General features: G+C 32.1%; 1 long non-coding RNA gene across 1 annotated transcript; it reads left to right on the top strand.

The window, feature by feature from the left end:
* The first annotated feature begins 13,477 nt into the window (after positions 1 to 13,477).
* Positions 13,478 to 14,122, top strand: LOC139088868 (uncharacterized). The gene is made up of 2 exons (XR_011544257.1): positions 13,478 to 13,783; positions 13,853 to 14,122. It is a non-coding gene; the product is annotated as an uncharacterized lncRNA (long non-coding RNA).
* Positions 14,123 to 15,041: the final 919 nt, after the last annotated feature.

The raw sequence follows: 15,041 nt of genomic DNA, 5'->3' as shown, positions 1-15,041 counted from the left end.
AATTTATTTTTTCAAAGACGAGACCAGAATAATCGAAAGCTCAAGCAAAATACATTAAAAAGCAATTCAATTTTGAAGAAGTTATTTCTTTTATTTTGTTGTGGTAAACAAGACGAGAAAATCAATCGCGACTCAAATTTTTCACTCTAATTTTAGCTCCTAATCTTCCAAATTAATTAATTAACTTGCTAATGACGTCAGATTGTTACTGTAGTCAATTTTTAATGCGCTTGTACTTAATCAACTTAATTAAGTTAAATATTTATTGAAATGAAAGGAAGAAGTAAATAATTTTCATTAAAATTGGGGATTGTTTGGGAATGATGTTGGATTTAGGGGGAATAAAGGGGTTTTGGGAGGTTTGTGACTTTATGGCAATCAATATTGAACTGTATAATGAGGATAAAGTCCTTAAAATTCAATTTTGTACCAAACGTCATTTACGACCGACCCCCAAAAATAAATGAAAGACTCTAAAAGCCGTAGGATGAATTTTTAAGAAGAATCTGTTTGTTCGATTTTGTAATTTAATATTAAAGTAGTCTTAATGGTGTAATAACAAATCTGAAGTTGAACTTAGTTCCTTCATGCTCCCCAAAAAAATTTACGTAATTTTCGACAATGACCGACTTAGTTCGTAACAAAAAATTAATTCAAATTACAAAAGGAATCCCAAGTTGCAAACCCCTTTTGTTTCACAAACAAAATTTTCCTCGTCTTACGTCCTTTTTCCGAAAAAAAAGAAAAACTTTGCATTTACTTGTTAAAAGAATTTACTCAAATAACGGTAATTGTTGTCAAAAGAAGACTAAATGTACTTAAAACTTTATGAAAATGGATAAACTTGAAAAAAAAATTTACTTCTATTCTTCATCTTTGTTCACTTTAAGGATCCATCCAACGAAAATCACATTGAATCGTTACTTTTTATATGAAGATGTGTTGGATAAATGCCATAAAAAATATATAAATTTAAATCCCACTTTCTAATAAACGTTACGTTAATCTATCTTAACTGTCACAGTTTCCTTTTTCTTAAAACATTTTTTTTTTCTTGCATTTATGCCAAAAAAAAACGAGCTACCAAGAAGATGAAAGCTAGGTGAATAAGAAACAAAAATATCATTTTGTACAACATACATTCAGCTTTAGTTATAGAAAAAGATTTTCACATCCGAATATCTCTCAAAAAAGGACTAAAGTTTATACCTTGTATGTTAGTTTTGTGTCCCTGTGTGCATGTGTGAGACACAAAAAAAAATTGAAAAAAAAAGTACTATTTGAATTAAAACTACGACATTTTCCATGCATGTATATTCTTTCCTTTTTTTGCTTTCACTATTTTTTTTTATCTATTCCATATAAGTACAATATGTATGGATATGGTTGCTGTTACCACATCCTTTTGCTCATTTTACCATTAGTTGAACTCTTTTTTTTCTCTTCTTCCATATTCTATTTCACTATGTTGATGTTGATGATTCTACTTCACATCCTCACATTTATGCTCGTCGCTCTCCACAGAGCTTGAGTCCGAGCAGCATATGAAGATGTGAAGTGAAAATGCGTTTGTAAAACTATGCTGCAGAACAGTTGCAATGAAATCAACGAAGCAAGATGTTGTGATAACTGCTTTACAACATGGTAATGTCCCGTTTAAGCCGCAAGAAAAATTATAGTAATGTGATGTCGACGTAAACGAATATTATGAGTGAATCTTTATTTAAAACGGCAAATTGCTTACAAAACTTCAGGTTCTTAGCCCTATCTCAGCAGTGAGCAGCCTGTGTGACGTAGAATACTGGTGTGACGTGGCACATTTGTGTGATGTACCATTCTGGTGTGACGTGGCACACTTGTGTGATGTACCATACTGGTGTGAAGTAGCATACTAGTATGGCGTAACATACTAGTGTGCCCTAAACGATGCTCAGTACACGACAACCCCAAATTAATCCTGTATCTCTCGGTCCACATCTATGGATGTTCATAGGTATTTTCAATGCCTTCACATAACATCGAGAATATGGATACATACATTCACTTTAATTGCCATAACAAATTTTGTATTTTCATCAGCAACAACGGAATGGATAAGTGGGAAAATTGTAGCAACAGCGCAAAAAAAAATAGTTACAGAAAAAAAAGTATGAAATATCTTCGAGTAGGCGAATTACGTTAGCGATTTAATTGATTTGATGTCATCTCGAATGGTAATTTATTCCAAAAAGTATGTGCTTCATTGACTGAATCGTCAATGTTCGGAATGATAATGTTTGTAGACCCACAAGATGGAATAAAAATAACAACTCATATTTCTCGTGGAACAATAAGCTAAGAATATCGATATAGCTAATATAAAAGTAATTTCGAGTGGCATCTAGAATAACATCACAAAATAAAAAGTGTCCAATGAAGCTAATATCATTATAAAGTAAATTGCTACATGCAGGCAGTACGGGCCATTTAGGAGTAAAGGACGCTCATAAGAAGAAAGATAAATAAATAAATATAAAGGAAACATTTTCATAAAAACCAAGCCAGTACCTCTTAAGTTTGTTTAACGAAGAGATCATAAAAATTTACGCGTCTATAATATACGTACGCTTTAGTTAATACAATACTTCCATTTACTTCCATCTTCATTGTCTCGCTCTCTTTTGTTACCTTCCAATTTGCCTTTTTCACAAGGAAAAATAAAATAAAAAAAGGAAATTCTAAACACCCTTAGGGAGAAGGAGAGAGACATTATCTAAAAGTAAAAACAATTAGTTTGATTTTATGTCAGTGCCTATATTCCTATTCCTTTTATTCTCTTTTGCTTTGCTCAAATTGCATGAAATAAAAATGTACACATATAAAAAATTCTCATAAAAATTTCTCTCTTCTTTACTGTTACCATTGAAAGGGGGGAGGCCTTGCAAGTGGAAGCATTTGTAGGCACATTGCCATTGTATATAGATATATATACACATAAAAAATATATATTTACAGTCAAGTAAGTAAAGAAAAGATAAAAATCATATCAATGAAAGAAGAATAACAAAGAAAATGTGAAGTAATATAACTCAAGTGTCGGATGAAATCTTGAAATGTTACGAAAATTGACCTTTTGTTTTTCATCCTCTTCATCCGCTGATGCCTTCTTCAGCCAATTAATGGATCAGAAAAATGGTTTTTCACTAATTAGTAGAGAAGAATTTCATGTTAAGAGATCACAATGAATGATAGAAAAAAAAGACCTAAATAACAACTTTTAGGTATGGGGACGTTTGGAAATTACGTAACCCATAGGGGAGGAGGAGGGGCCACAGGGTATTTACAATTTCGTCACAGAATACAAATTTCTGTTCATGATTTTACCGCAAACATTAAAGTGGAAATCGTCCTTATTTTTACCGTTACCTAATTCCCAAACAGCCCCTCCGAGAGAAAATTACAAGCAAAAGTGATGTGGAGATACCAGGAAAACCAAAAAATCAAAACCTACAACTGTCATTTTCACTTGATTGTACATTGCTTTGATTTTTGTGCTTTTTTTCCTTTTCTATCCATTTCTTTTACATCTATTGTCTTCTTCTATGTCTATCTATATTATTATAGAAATATGCTGTATGTTATCTGAACATTCCTATTTATGGACAAATCCATAAAATATTCCATTTACTTCTTTAATTGGATGTACAAATAGATATCGAAGAGATTGTGATAAGAGTCGTTTGGACATGTTGTAACATTTTGTTGATATTCAATCCAATACAGTTGTTAGGATACTTTTGGGAGTCTCTGTTTACAGTACAATTATTGATGTCTGGTAAATGAGGATCAATGAAGCTATAGAAGTTGTAGAGGAGTAAGTAAAGGATTCATTTGATTTAAATGGATTTAAACTTAAAATCCCAAAAGATTAGAGTTAATTTTTGTTTATTATTTAGGTATTTTCTAGTATTTTCTAGTAGATTTTGAATTTGTATGCCTACTTATCTGTTTCGGATCGACGATTTGACAGCTACATATGAAGTGTTTTTTAGTGGATGAATAGATTTTCAATGAATAAACAGTTGATAAATACAGAATTACTTTTGGTATCGTAATTAACAAATGGGAGTCAACGACAGCAGCAGCAAGATAATATCTTAAATCCAAAGTCTAGGATGATTAGTTCCAATCAATATAGCGTGAATCGTATGGCTTTATAGACTGACTATCCCGGCAAAGTTACATGATGCTTGTAACCTAACGAACTGAAACTCTCTTACAACTTCAATCGTAAATGATGAAGAACGAACTGGATTTAATGTTGACCCAAGTTTCCATCAAAATGAAGTCCTGAAATCACTGCTTACAGCATCCGAGTTACTCTCCCCAACTCTGTATTTTACTTGAAAATTAAATCGAAAGTTAATGACCTGCACTTCTTCTATTTTTTATCTTGATTTTCAATTTATTTCCCTGATTCTCACTCTAGCCAGACAATATTATTGAAGCAATATAAAAATACATAAAAATCAATACAATTAATAATCAATTAACAGCAGATTTTCAACAACTAGTTGTCTATACGATAAAACTTCGTGCAAATCTAGTGTTAATCGATGTATAATAGTAATTAAGTTATCATTAAGAAATTTTCTTAAATTCATTCCTCATTGGTCTTCTAAAGCTTAATTTAATTATCCTTGATCCCATCACCTCAACTTTTCTTCATGCTATAACTCCTTAATGGGTATGTCTGGGAGACGAGGAACAAGACATTTTTTTTTGTTCATTCAAAAAATTATTCAACTTGAAACAAAAAAAAGCAAAGTCTTGTGATGTTTTGTATCTAGAAAAAATAAACACAGACCATTGTGCATTGTAGACACAATAACATCCCATAGATTTGCCATCATCAAGAGAGGATGTTTAATATCAACATGAATGACATTATAGCACCAAAACAACTTTGTCCTTCCAATCCTCTTATTCAATTCACTTCAATTTCACCGCTAATGTAGTACAACCCCTCAACAAAAAACAAACCCCGAAAAAAAAGCATGCTTTATTCGTCTCAGTCACATTGAGTGACAACAATAATTAAAAGCTCGATCTATATCCGAACTGATACTTGTCAACTCGTGATTCACAGTATGAACTTTTTTATATATATATTTTTTTATAAGTATCTATACCGTAGATATATATTCTGAGTCAGATTGGAAAAACAGGCACCTGTCACAGGCAAAAACCGTACAAATTCTTGATAATTTGTAGGGTTTTGTAGGAAAAGGCACCTGTGACAGACAAAAACCGTACAAATTCTTGATAATTTGTATGGTTTTGTAGGAAAAGTTATCAAGAATTTATACGGTTTTTGCCTATCTCAGGTGTCTGTTTTTCAACTCTGATTCTGACCCATCTCTCTTTTTCTCTCACTTCCGTCGCTGTTCACTCAATTATTTTTTTTTCTTCTGTTTTTCCTCGTTCTGTTATTTTTATATTCTTATTATTGTTACAGAAACAAAAACAATGTGCTGAGTGCCAATTGTTTTTAATCAATAAACTTTCTGTCTTCTCACTTTCCGTCATCCACGAGTCTCCCCGGCTTCTTCTGTTTCATTCCGTTGACTTAATAGATTTTTTTTAAGGAAAAGATGAGGAAAAATAAAACAAAAAAAAAAGTACACAAAAGAAAAAAGTTGAAAAGCGTGAAAGGAAAAAGTTTGTAGCGAGTCTCATTTTCTCCTCTTTTTTTTTAATTTTGTTAGTCGTTAAAATTCCTTTCAAATATTGACAGTGGATGTTGGAAGTATCAAGCATGGAAAGGAATAACGAAAGGTTGTCGAAATTGATGCATGACTTATGTGAATTATATGAAATTTATAGACGCACATATACATACATGCTATGCATAAAAAAACATCAATTTCTACTATGCGAGTAGCATTTTTTTTTTTTTTTTTTTTTTTGGCATTTGTTCGATTTCAATCAAACTCAGATTTTCTATTTCTTCCTTCCTCATACTTCTCTCAACATCTTCCGAGCCAATATGTGAACATACAAACATACATACTCAGTCGTGCCCTCAATTTTCCCAAAGCATAATAATTTTTTGCAATCAAGAGGAAGAGAGAGACGAGAAATGTTGATGTGAAAGCAGTTAGGAATGTCAAGTTTGTGTTGATTAGGAGCGCATCCCTCATGGGATGTAACAGGTCATTTTATTGACCTGTTTTGTATGTAATTGTTTCTCACCATTTCTTAGTGCTAGATCTTCATTTTATGCCTTTATAAGCTGTGTATGTTTGACATTAGATTTTCAGACTTTTCCTCGTACATATCCTAATTTTTTGTCTAGAGACCAGTTATCTAGCACGATTATGGCTAGGAAATTTATTAGATCAGTTATTCATATTGCAGTCCGATCCACTTGCAAGCTCTAAGCATTGCTAAGATACAAGGACGTCGAAAAAATCCAATAGAACTCTGGATTGTACCCATGTCCATTTTGGATGCACAAGATGTCTTGAAGAAGCCATTTGAACCTATGAAGAACCAAATAGGAACAGAGGCTGAAACACTACTCGCAGAATACGAACTGAGCTTCATGAATTCAACAACAGTAGCCATGACTTTCTATCTACTTGGTTAAAGCTAACTGCTAAGCTTACTATCGACTGGATGTTTCAGATTATGCTTATTGAACTAACAAAGAACTTCCAACTAGACATGTCCCTAGCATTAAACCCAAAACCTTTGGCACGTAACGCACAACGCAACATCACTTAAGCTAATTCACAACATTTTCAATAGTTAATTCGGCAGCATTACTGCTATTATCATGACTTTTTAAAAACTAAGACTAAAAGCTCCTTTCCCTCAAGAGCTTACAACCCATCATTTAACCGACAAAAAACACTCATTGACCATCAAGCAGACAAAAATTAGACATAAATTAGACTCACCTAACTACAAAACATTTGCTAAAAAATATTTTGTGGAAAGGGGTAAAAATGCTTTTACTGCTGTACATAAACAAATATAAATATATTCAAGATAGTATACATGTTACATTAATGCATGAGACGGCAAGTAACATGAAGCACATGTGGTATTATAGCAAAAACGAACAAAAAAAAATCAATTTCATATTTTTTTTTCTTGTGATTTTCTCATGGGACTTCTCAGAAGGAAGTAGGATGAAGTGAGGATTATAGAAACGGAACATACAGGGATGAAAATTATCGAACATAAAATAAAATATGGGAAGTTGAAGGAGAATGAGAAATAAAATAAATAAACATTATGGAAATGAAAATTGCAATTAAGAAAGGTGACGCTCTTCGCACGCCCATCCAAGTGATTATTCAGCAATAAAATGTTCAAATAAAAAAAAGCAGAAAGGAAAAAAGGTGATGAGGGGAAAAAAATTATCAATCTTATCCGAAGCACTTCCAGCTCGAGAATATGTAAGTAGGTACAAGAAGAATAGGAAAGAAAAAAAAAGAAATTAAAAGCATGAAAAGGGATCTACTTTACTAGAAATGGTGAATTGAATGACGCTTTGAGATGTGTAGAAATGTGTACGTACATATTGCATTCATAACACGTATAAAGAGAAAGAAAAAAAAATTATTGCAATTACATTCGAACAACTTCCTACTGTGAAAAAGGAAGATGTAGGAAGGAAGAACCTCCTCATATCAAAAAGAAATTACACAAACGAATAAAGCTTCGTCAAGGAAAATTGAGAATGGAAAATGAGAATCTTAGAATTAGAAAATAAATAAGTTTTGTGAAGCTTGGATTAAGGTTGATTGCAATTTGACGCATTACAAAAGCTTAGGGTTTTCCACTTATTACGTTACACAACATCGGTGTGACGTGACACACAATTTGAACAATACTGCAATATCCGGTAGACACATGACGTAGAATTTATGAAATATGAAATCCTAGACCGATTGGTGGACGAAACGTTGGTGTAGGTCGAGTGTTTTTGTGCTTTGCACTATAGGACAGTTTGATTTAGGTCTAGTTTCAAAGAAAATATGTTAAATTGAACAAGCTTCGAAGTACAGGACATATTATTAGAATATCTGTAGAAATTCCTTTCTATGGACTGACATTGTATATGGCAAAACGTTGCGTCGTCCAAAAAACTCATGGATGGAAGCTGTCGATCGAGACAGTATTGAAATTGGAATTGAGAATTAGGCAATTGGTAACCATCGATAGTGTTGGTTTTAGGCGATATCTATATGACCAACGAAGTAAGTAAGTCAGTAAGTTCAAAAATTCATTCCCTCAACGGATTACTATGTGAGCAACGATACAAAAGTCTTGGGAATTAGAAACTGGCAGAAGTCATCTACAGACAGATCCGGCTTTCGAAGAACTCTTAATGCGGTAATGGGCTCTCGTGCGCCTTTGCCAAGAAAGTTCAAAGAAAATCATCGAATTCCGGTTAAAACAAATCACTGATCAGTCGAAAGTTCCAGAAATGACAAATTTACAACATACGTTTGACTAATTGCACCATGTTCTACTCGATAGTTTTCCATTTTTTAATAGTTTTCATTGATTACACAATTACACAGTTTAAGAACTTTAAGGTGAGCAAATAAGTCAAGAATAGTCGAACTACATAAATCAATCAAAATACAAAAAAAAAAAATGAGAATTAATTCAATAAATTCCAAAGCATTTTTGCAGCAAACATCGATCAATTGTTTGTTTAATGTAAAACTCGACATTTATGCAAAAAAGTTGATGAATAAAATATGCAATTTCAATTTTTTTTTTTTTTTTATGTCAGTCATTCATTTTCACAAACAATTGATATTTCAGTGACACACAGCAACTGAACAAACATGAATTAATTTGCTATCCTGATATTTCCGAGAACTTTATGATAATGATCCCTTTGTGTTTAATCATACGATAGAATTTCAGGACGTGAACAATGTTTTTAAAAAACTTTTTCTTATTTGCATTGAATTGAAATGTTTCCAGTTAAGCTACGGACAATAATTTTCCATAAAAATGACATTCAATAGAATATTACAAAAGAAATTGCAGAATGTTTAATTTAATGAAAAATTACAGAATTTAATATTCAGCAAACTGAACAAATATCCATTGAAGCATATGAACATATCCGGAAATGACCATTTTCTTGATATCTCATTTTCGTGACACAAGCAATAATAATTTGAAAAGGAATACGGAAATTGGTCTTTTTCTTCCTCATCCATACAAATAGGTGGAAATTTTTTTTTTTTCTTTCTCAGTCCATTGATTCACTCAGTCGTGTAAGAATAAGTTCAAAGTGTTGGAAATAAAAGCGCAATATGAAAAAGTTCACTAAAAAAATGTTTGAAGAGTCTAGAATTAAGGTCGAGAGCAATATTGGGTGAAATGAAATTTCCTTTACTCATTCTTTTTCGTTTCAATTCTACTCCTACTTGTTCCTTGTTCCATTCACAAATGAAAATTAAATTATGAGGCACTCAAATGATTCAAAGAAAATGAAAAAAAAATAAAAATTGTTCATGACAAATAAAACTTTATCGTCACTTTTTTGACTCAATTTTCATTGATGCAATGTAATTTGAGGTTTATTTTGGCTATCAGGTTGGATGTTGATTGTCCGAGGCAAATAAAGCCACTGAATTGAGGTTTAAATGAGTAAAAATCGATGATTTACTTTCAGAACCTTACAAAAGTTGTGTAAACTGTTGTAGGGAGTTCTCTCCCAACCTCCAAACAAGGAGGTTGTGGAATTTTCAAATCCTCAATTTTAAATTAAATACGTGTAGGAATAAGTGACAAACCGGATGAAAGTAAACAATTAACCAATGGCATAGGAGAGAACTCAACAAAGTCGCGATTTAATGAGAAATTGAGGAAAAACTGGACTTGACAAAAATGAGGTTTTCAAATTAACCTTGATATAGGCTGGAAATTGATTGAATTTTACAGTAACAAATTTTTGTAAGGATATTAATTGTATTACGATGGGTTTTTAGTGTTTTTCCATCAAAAAACAGTTCTTTCCTAAAACATAACCTATATTTACGGGAATACCATCAATTCAAATCTGTCCATATCTGGATCAACAGTTATTGTGACGTAGATTTCCTGCTTGGTGATGGTTTTTTGTGTCTGGGCCATATATCACCAGTAGGCTTCAACTAATCAATTACAACTGACCAGATTTTCTACATATTATCATCGACAACATGGAATTGCCTGGATCATCAGTTTATGTGACGTAGAATTCTTACTTGGTGATGGTTTTTTTAGTGTTTTGGCCATATATCACCAGTAAGCTTCAACTAATCAATTACAACTTTCCAGATTTCTTCATATTAGCATCGACAACATGGAATTGAGACAAAAAGGAACATATCAAACAGTAAAATGAATTGGAGCCATTGACGAGTCTTGACTATTGTCGATTTTTAGCAGTAATTTCCGTTCAGCGATGGTTTTTGTGTGTGGCCAAATATCGCGAACGGAGTTCGACTGATAGTTGATGGTGTTTTGACTTCTTATTGGCTTCCTTATGGAAATAGACTTACGTACCAATTTATCTAATTAACTGAATATTGTGTCAAACTTGAAATTTTCTTCTTAAATATTTTTACAAAGGACATTGTATATCTCTCATTAATATGTAAACAAATCGGAATAGAAAACGGTCATTTAATAGCTATAAGCTGATAGACCTTAATAAATATAATTATCAATCACTGTTGTAGGGTTTCAAGATTTGTCACATAAAATGTATAAATTCAATTCAGAGCCTTACAACAGCTGACTGTTGAACAGTTTGAGGTCAGTATACCTCTCAGTATTTTCACATTCAAAATTTCCAAAGCCGTTATATTTTAAACTCTACTTCTAAATTGACACTACTGCACTTACCCCAAATGCTTCACAATCTTGTTACTAATTTATATTTTCTTAGTTTCATTCACTATCTTCGGGATGTTTCCTTTTTCTCATCATCATCAACGTCTTGTTGAAAAATGCAGGAAAGACCACGTTTGCCGTCATTTGTCGTTATCAAATGTGTCTGTCCGTATTGAATATAAAAAGAGAAAAAAATGAAAAAGGAGATTCTTATTATTATTGATAAAAGATTCAGTCTTCATTATTCGCCTTCAAATTAAAAAAAAATATGAATGGCATGAATGAGAATAAGAGAAATATAAGAGTCAGCAATAACCAACAGATGATTGAAGCGCTTTAATACATTTTATTGAGACACTTTAATGCACCTGAACCGTTAGCCATAAGGCAATAAAGCAAATAAAACAGCATCTTTGAAAACATAATTTGATTTCAATATGTTGTACTGTACAATATTGTATTCTCTTTTGTAATAACAGTCATAGTGAGCATTGAACATTTCTTTTTCAATCAAGGAAACTGTTAACTTCAGAATTATTTTTGAAAAGAAGTGATGGGTAGGGAGAACAGGAAGAATTAAACTATGTAGGTAGAGAGTGGGTGATTCTGTGGATGATTTGTGGGACTTTTTCATACTTTTTAATCAAAATTATAGAAAACTCATAAAAAATGAAGTATTTCTACTTTTTTCAACAATTCCAGTAAACTTACATCACTTAAAGTATGTTGAGACATCCAGTTCTATAAATTAATGCACTAAATCCACTTTAATTAATTATTTTCACTCTTCACAAATTCACTCAATGCTCACTAAAATGCACTAAAATTTTTGAACTTTAATTTTCAAAATAAAAATCACCGTTTAAAATTCATATTTGAAAACTTCGTTACAACTTGTAAACCTGCCCATATTTCTATTACAACATAGTACATTGAGCATAGGTAGATCCTTTTTCAATTTTCTTTCCTTTTCTTAAAAACTTCTGTCAATTTGTCAATGCAATGTAAAAAGAAGAAGAATGGAAGTTGCTCTCATTGCTCTGTCATTGTTATGTTCTTCACTTACTTAAAATGGGCGGCTTTTGGGATAGCATAAGGAAGGTGTGAGGTAAGAAAGAAAGAAAAATGATTTATCAGAAAATAATAATAATGGAATGTTTTGTTTCCCTACATCGCACGACGCTTTTGAAATTACAAATTAGTTTCAAGATTTTTTCTTCCTTCTTTTCTTTCTCGCCTTTCCTTTTCAATTTTCAGCAATTGGTTCATTGATTTTTTCCTTCTTTCGTGCTGCCTCACACCAAAAAAAACTTGAAACAATATTCTTCCTTAACATTCAATACATTTTTTGCTATTTTAAAAAACTTTCTCATAGTTAAGAGACTTTTACAAGCAATTGGAAGTCGGTGGGAAATGAATTGAGGGTTGGGGGAAAGAAAAACATTTTGTTTCTAGTGACAGATTTCATTTTAAAAATATTATTGCTTGAGTAAGTATAAAACTATTTGCTACAAACTAACTATGATTGGAACTTGTAATTGATGATAGATTTTTCTACTTCTTCTGTAATTTCCTTCTTTCTTTCCTAAAAAACAACAGACTTGTGCAAAAGTTGAACTGATGATCAGTATTAAACTCAAACTTTCACTTCTCAATTATCGGACAGTATTGTCAATTTAGCGTTGTCCAATCTGGAGTGACGAACTCAACTGCTGTTCAGTCGACATGTTATATGAAGGTGTATTCAGGATGATGATCTGAGTTTTTTGATTGACTGTATAATTGGAGCATTTGGAGTTTCTGGATACCAAAAGATATTTTCTCCTATATGTTTGCCCTTACCAGTAATAACTCAAACTTACAGCTTTCTGAGCTCAATCATATAACATATAATCTTCTCGAAACATTAGTGAATCCTGCATTTTACTTAGATCTTAGCATTTTAGAATCAGTGTTCAATTCTCTCGATCCAATTTTTCAGTATATCCCTCCAAAATATCCAGATCCGTCGCAAGAACAGCTTACCATAGTGAATTTGTTGCTTTTGTCTAACTCTTAGTTTCTGATATCAAGCTACTGCAATTAAGAAGTTGACCCAAACCGCACATCTTATTCGCTTTGATAAAGACAGCAAGCGGTATTGTCCTGACTGAAACGTGAAGGCTGATTGCGATTCTGTTTTACGATGAAGGATGTATCTAATCTTCTGAAAAATCAGTAAATTAAGCTATGAAGGTACTTGACTTGGTTGAAATTTACTTGACATCGAAGCCGATTCGAAGTTTGTGTGGAATGGAGTCGATTCTAATTGACTCCTATAATCAAACTCCGAGTCAATTTCGAGCTCTTGATTAATATCTCTTCAAATCACATGCTTAGGAAATGAATATTCGAATAAAAATGTAAACACCAATACAACACCAACTAGGTCACACAACATCTGAATGTCACGTGCCTTTAATCTTGTTTATTACAAAAATTTTCAAAAATTTTTCTTTCTGAGAATCGTTTTAAGATTTTAAAAATAGACGCACAAAAATGAAAACAATATCAAAAATAAAGAAACAAGCGTCGCGTCTTCCCAGTATTTATTGTAAATTCCTCAAGATCAAATGGATGTCATCGCACTCAATTTAAAATTCAATATTCTATAAAAATGGAACAAAGTGAATCAAATGTGTTAAAAATTGGAAAAATTGTTGGTCTTGGAAACTGTTTCCTGAGTATTGTTGCATTTTTCCACATAGTTATACTGCTGGCCTATGAAGCTAATGAAATATTCACTGAACCAGCTTGGTTTATCTTTGAGATCCATTTTGTGCTGTTGTTTTCGATACTATGGGGACTTGGGTCTTACTGGTTCTATTCTTTGATTGTAAAGAAGGTAAGTTTTGTGATGATTAACTTTAAGGAACAATTCCTGATTGAATAACTATATTTTTCACTGTTTTAGCAAATGCATCAAGGAGTCTGGTTCTTCATAGTCCTTCCAATAATCGTGCTCATATTTGTATCATTAAAGCTTTATTTTAGAATTATAGAAATGACAATGCATGAACGATTTTACTTCCGACTGCCATTTTTCATCTACTGGATGATTTTCTTTTTTGAAATTTTCTCAATTATTCTTACATTTTTCGTTGGATTTGAGTTAAAGAAACCGAGAATAGTTGTATCAAATGGAAATTCAGAATAAATGTAGGAAAATTATTTACAATTTTAACGGCTTTTTCAATTTTAAAATGTCAACGGTCATATTATTTTTGAAATTAAAGTGTACTAAAAGGATTTGCGCTAAAAAATGTGGTTGAAAATTGAAAATATCAGAAATTATTAAATCGAGTGAATAAGTGCATGGAATTGCACAAAGTAACATTACCAACTCCTTCAAAAACAGCATTAGTCGACCAAAAAGTTTGTGACAAAAACTTTCTCATCGGATAAACACTGTAACTTAAATTTAAGTTAAATCTGTTACAAAAATCCATAGAACAATCATAGTCATCAATTAAGATATCAGCACCCCCGTAGCTGTTTATCGATAAAAACAGCATCATTGTTGATGCTGAAAAATAGAAGAAAACGAGAGATAAAGATGGAAAGCTATAAAAACCATTTTTAATACTAATAATCAACTCAGCATTACATTTAAAGCTTTTTATATCATCATTGCTTCAACTGGTTACTTTCTGTTATTCTCGTATTTTAGAAACAGTTTGTTTGAATATGATGTGGATGGAAGTGGTGCATTATGTCTTTGATAGGATGATACAGGATTTTATTGAGGATTGGTGACAGTTTTGTTGAAAATAAAGTGAAATTCAAAAGATCCAGTGATGTGTTTTAAAGCAAAATAGTGTCTTGTCGTATTATGCAGCGCAACAATGTCTTAATGATGTATTTTTGGAGTAACAGATCACTTGCTAGCTCAGCATCCTAATAGTCAGCTCAAAGCAGATGAATGATCATATTCCCTGATATCATGCAGGTTCAACAAAACACACAGTCCTAAACATGGCATTTAAATAGGAAGTCTTTAGCATCTGCATATAAAAGTACAAAATAACACACAATGCGCCATTGACCAAGCAATTCACAACTTCCTTACTCCTCACCATTTACGGAAAGTGTCTGTAAATTGT

This window comes from Chironomus tepperi, unplaced genomic scaffold (assembly GCF_022539635.2).
Source record: "Chironomus tepperi strain 1889 unplaced genomic scaffold, CSIRO-AGI_Ctep_v1 contig_171, whole genome shotgun sequence".
Classification (NCBI taxonomy): domain Eukaryota; kingdom Metazoa; phylum Arthropoda; class Insecta; order Diptera; family Chironomidae; genus Chironomus; species Chironomus tepperi.
The sequence above is the reverse complement of the archived record's forward strand: the minus strand, read 5'-3'. Positions and strand labels throughout refer to the sequence as shown.